At 44.7% G+C, this 5,411-nt stretch overlaps 1 pseudogene; it reads left to right on the top strand.

The window, feature by feature from the left end:
- Positions 1 to 735: 735 nt before the first annotated feature.
- On the top strand, positions 736 to 4,309 carry LOC137757380 (sprouty-related, EVH1 domain-containing protein 2 pseudogene; annotated as a pseudogene).
- The last annotated feature ends 1,102 nt before the right edge of the window (positions 4,310 to 5,411 follow it).

The raw sequence follows: 5,411 nt of genomic DNA on the forward strand, positions 1-5,411 counted from the left end.
CCAAATGTAAAATAGATAGCTAGTGGGAAGCAGCCGCATAGCACGGGGAGATCAGCTCAGTGCTCTGTGACCACCTAGAGGGGTGGGATAGGGAGGGTGGGAGGGAGACACAAGAGGGAGGGGATATGGGGATATATGTATACGTATAGCTGACTCACTTTGTTATACAGCAGCAACTAACACAGCAATGTAAAGCAATTATACTCCAATAAAGATGTTAAAAAAAAAAAGGGAAGCTCCTCCTCTTGACGATGGTAAGAATCCAATGTGGAGTAAATCGGTGGAGTGGAGAGATGTAGCTCAGTGGGGTACCCTGCAGCGCCTCGCAGGCGCAGCTCCCCCAAAACCGTGATTGGTCTGGCCTGGGTGGGGGAGAGGGGCAACCCGGGACTGAGCCCCCTCCGGCAGCTGGCCCTCTCCTTCTTCTCTCAGCACTCCCCGGCTCTCAGCAGCACGCTTGTTTTTCCACCCAAATCGCTCCCTTCTCCGCTCTACCCGCTCCCAAGTCCCCAGAGCCCCTGCTGGCCTCCACCCCCTGGCCCCATGGTGCTCAGTCCCCGCCCCCGCCACCTTGCCTATGCACCCCTGCCCAGGCGCTTCAGTCACCTTGCTCTAGCCACCCCACCCCCCAACCAAATCAGGCGATCTCCAAGATGTGAATAAGGGGGAAGGGGAGCGGACAGGGAAATGAAGGCTGCCCACCGCCACAGGACAGGTATGTAGGTGAACAGGAAAATGACCAAAGAAACACACGCGGGTGAGGACAGCTATACTATGCGCGTCAAGGCTGTGGTTATGACCTCAGATGACTCCAGTGGGGGGATGGTTCCCACAGGAAGGAAGGTGGGATAGGTAAGGTCACGCACCCGGATGACAAATCGGCTTTCTCATCCAAGGTGAACGACAGAAAGACAAACTGGTGGTACTGGAATGCTATTTAAGAAAGGAATTGGTCTACACCAAAGCCAACCCAACCTTTCATCATTGGAAGGTCAACAATAGTAAGTTTTGACTTACTGTCCGAAGCCTTGAGTGAGGAAAGCAATCGAAGACCTTATAGAAAGCTCAACATCATCTTCCACCATCCGTAGCGAAGCTGAGCTTTGCAATGACGTTTTTACAACAGCTACAGACAGTTCTTCTATCAATAATTCGTCTCAGAAGAAGGAACAACTTATTCGGACAATCTCCTCCCTCATATCCTGTGAGCACCAGAGGATTTATACCCTGGGTCACCTCCACGACTCACACCCCACAGACCATTATCACCTGGAACAGCTGATGGCAAGGCCCTACTGCCAGGTGAGCTTCCTGGACGACTAGGAGATCGTGCACATCAACCCAGGGAGAAGACCTGGATGACGCACATTACGAGGATTACCGGTGCCGGCGAGGGACAAATACCTGAACCCCTTGGAAGACGCGGGCTCGTACCTGCGCTTCGCCAAGGACAAGGTCCTTAAGCACGACTACAATTACCCCCATGAGGACTCCTCAGACTTTGGCATCAGCGCGGGGCCAGCATGATCAAGACACAGCCATTCCGGGGCAAGTCCCGGTGGTGGAAGGAGGACAGGGAACGCTCCGAGTGGGCGGTGCGCGTACTGCCAGGACGCTTTCAACCATGAGGAAAACCGGAGGGGCCACTGTCAGGACGCGCCTGACTCCATGAGAACTTTGCTTCAAGTGGTGAGCTGTATGTGGTGAGGACAGCATGCTCTATCGCTGTATGTCGGACCCGAGGGAGACTATACAGACCTGTGCCTGTGCGATACTAGCTATGAGTTTTGCCTCCGGTGGATGGCTCTTACTGACTTGTGTTTCTTCGCCCCCTGTTCTTGCTGTTACCTACCCCTTCGAGCCTGCTACCGCTGTGGAGTGATGTGCAGGTGCTGTGGAGGGAAGCACAAAGCAGAGAGAGAGGGAGGTGGGGGAGGGGGGAGAGGGAGGGAGAGAGAGAATATGACCTCATTTTTATACAAAATGGTCATCGTATTTGTGCGCATAAATACACACACATGAAGAAGGTGTGAAAGGCTGCACAAATTGGTACCCTCGATGTTACAAGGGGAGGGGAGGGGGATATGAAAGGGTAGATTTTTAACTTTATCTTCTTGCATTTTTTATTTCACTTGTTACAGTGAGAACATACTGTATTTGTAACTTAAAAGAAATTTTCAATTAAATAAATTTTCGAGGGAAATTTTTTCCCTCAAACCTAATTTTGCTCTTGTTCTCTGCTTGGGTGAACTGGTACCATCATTCACTTCCAAGACAAGAGACCTGCAAGTAATTCTAGATCCTTCCTTTTCTGTAATCTTCCACCCTTCCACTTAATTAGTCACCAAATCCAGATTTTAGTTCATAAATATCCTTACCTTCCTCTAATTAATAAATCCTGTCTATTCTAGTTCCTAAATCTCTTTTAAAGCCCTTCCCCTCTCTACCATCACCGCCAATAAGGCTTTTTTTAGTTCAGAACTTCATCATCTCTCGGTATTTCAATAGCCTTTAAAATAATCCCCTGTTTGACTCCTCCATCCACTCTCTCTCATATAACGCTCTCAAAATTATCTTTCTAAACAGTTATAGTGTATCACTGTTGGGAGACAAATGAATACATTTTTATTTTAATAGGCATACTTTTTTTTAATATTCTTAAGAAAATATATTAAACTCATGATTTCAAAGATATTATTGCCTAGATTTAAGAAATTAAAATGGTGAAGGTAGAATATGAATAAGTGAAGTTGGAAAACATTGGTCTATAAGGATAAAGTCCACACTCCATGAATCTTTATGATCTAGTCCCATCCTACCTTTCCAACTTTGTCATCATAAATGTACCATTTCAATTAGGGAAAACTTTCTGATGGCCCCCAAACATGACATGTTCTTTCATCCCTCTCTGCCCTTCCTCATGCTGTTCTCACTCATTCTCCTTAGTAAACTCTTCCTTTTCCTTCAGTATTCAGCTCAAATATTTCTTCTGTGAGGATCTTTTTTTTTTTTTTTTTGGATGTGAATGTTTATAGCAGCTTTATTCATAATTACTAGAAGCAACCAAGATGTTCCCCAGTAAGTGACTAAATAAACAAACTGTGGTACATCCAAATAATGGGATACTACTGAGGGATAAAAGGGAATGGACTATCAACCCATGCAAAAACATGGATGAATCATAAATATATATTTCTAGGTGAAAGAAGCCAGTCTGAAAAGACTACATACTGTATAATTCCATTTATATGACGTTCTAGAAGAGGCAAAACTATAGTGACAGTAAAAACATCACTGGTTTACAGGAATTTGGAGAAGAGGAGGAGGGTTGAATAGGTGAAGCACAGGGGAATATTTCTGGACAGTGAAACTATTCTCTATGATATTGTAATGGTGGATGCTTTACACGTTTTTCAAAAGCCATAGAACTTTATAGCACAAAGAGTAAAACTTAATATATGTAACTAAAACAAAAAATCATTTGGGAGGTCAAGAGATACAAGGTCAGAATGCAGAATATGAAAAAAGAATCTGTGTTACAAATGTATGAAAGAACCTTCCTGAAGTGGGTGGGGGCAAAGGTGCAAACCTAAGTAACTTTGTAAATGAGTTGTGTCTAAGAATATAGGCAAAAGGGACTGTACATAAGCACTCTATTCTGGTTGATAAAGTTGTTTCCCCTGAGAGTACAGGCTAGCAATTCTGAAACCACTATACATGTATACTGGAATTGAACAATTAAGTACCTGATGGTGGATTATAGGAGCCAGTTTTCTTACTGTTGGAGTGGGAGGGTACAGATAAGCAAAGGGAAGAAGCTAAAATGATCCACAGGGTAATAGATATGAATTGGAGACATTAGTATGAACTCATATTTAGCTTAATACAGATACATGTATAAATATTTATATATATGTTGTTAAATTAATTAAATAAGGAGGCCATTAGACTGATGTGGCTTTAATGCCATGGTGGCCTATGTAAGCAGGCCAGAATCTAAGCCTATAAACGCCTCAAGGTTTCAAAATTACAGCGATAAGGACAACCAATCACAAGCAGCCAACTAGACTTTAAGTAATAGCCAATCAATAATTTCCTTACTTTGCTTTTGCCTTTTCTCCACAAAAGTCTCTCCCCCCACCTCCTATAGTTAGAACGACCCCAACCACCTCCAGTTTGGCGCTGCCCAATTCAAATTGGTTTTTACTCAACCCCCCCCAAATTTTAATATGCCTCAGCTTACCTTCCAACAGCTCTGGTGTCCTTAGAGGGAAATGAAGGAGACCCTGATGGTCCTCAGGAGCAATGAGCAAACAGGTAAAGGCACCCGCTGAGCTCCTTGAGCCGCCCCCCTCCCGCTGCCTCTGGAGGTGGTGGGCAAGCTACTACCCCTTCTCAGCTCCGCAGCCTTTGCATTATGAGCTTTCAGACTCCACCTGAGTTTCTTTTTTCTGGATTGGCTCTGGAAAGCAGCAGGAGTCGACTGGGTCTGGCCCCAAAACCAGACTGGCTGAGGATTTTTTTACTGACAGCGCTCCCCATAGCACGTCTATTCTAGTACTTGCACTTTATAATATGGCAATTATTTGTTCATATTTGTGTGTTCCCCACCAAATTATGAACTCTTCCTGGACAGGGACTAAATCTTACCCAAATCCTTATCTCAAAGTCTCACCAAATACCTGGCCTAAGTAAGTACTCATAAAATTTAAGTTGAATGAAAAAATTGAAGTCTGGAACCTGGAGCCAAGGAGAACATTCCCTAATTCCAAATCTGCTTTGCATGTTACTATAGCTTCCTGTCTTCTTTTAAATATCACCCTGGTCACCTAGAAAAGAACACAAAGGCCAGAGTCATAAAGGTTTCAGGGATAGGAACAGAAGAGATTAGAAGGGTTTAAGGTGGGGCCAACCGGCACTAAGTTGACTATAATGTCGAGCCGTTTCAGTTTCTGTGGACCAAGCCTTCCTTCCTATCTTCCCTGTCTATCTGGTTTCTGACTATCTGGGGTGAGTTAAACCCACCAAGAATTTTGGCCTCAGCCTACCTCTGGGTAGCAAAAAGTGCCCTGGACAGGAGGTAACAGAATGGACATTGCTCTGCTGAGGTTTCATTTCCATGTTGACTTTGGAGCTCTCTGGACTGGTATTTCACTTCTAGATAAATCACAGTAGTTGTAAAAGTTGTTAGTGGTGGTGGGGGACAGAGAGACAGGCAAGACAGGAGAGAGAGAACTAAGATTGACTCTCATCATACAAACCTCACACAGAAAACATTTAAGCACTTTCACTTAAGGTCATCCCTAACAATAGCCCCACTTCCTGTAGTGATACTGACTGGGCAGGCAGAGAGAACTGGGGAAAGGCCGCAGGTTCCCGAAGTGACAGTCTTGGAGCAATCCCTCTATATG

This window comes from Eschrichtius robustus, chromosome X (genome assembly GCF_028021215.1).
Source record: "Eschrichtius robustus isolate mEscRob2 chromosome X, mEscRob2.pri, whole genome shotgun sequence".
NCBI lineage: Eukaryota > Metazoa > Chordata > Mammalia > Artiodactyla > Eschrichtiidae > Eschrichtius > Eschrichtius robustus.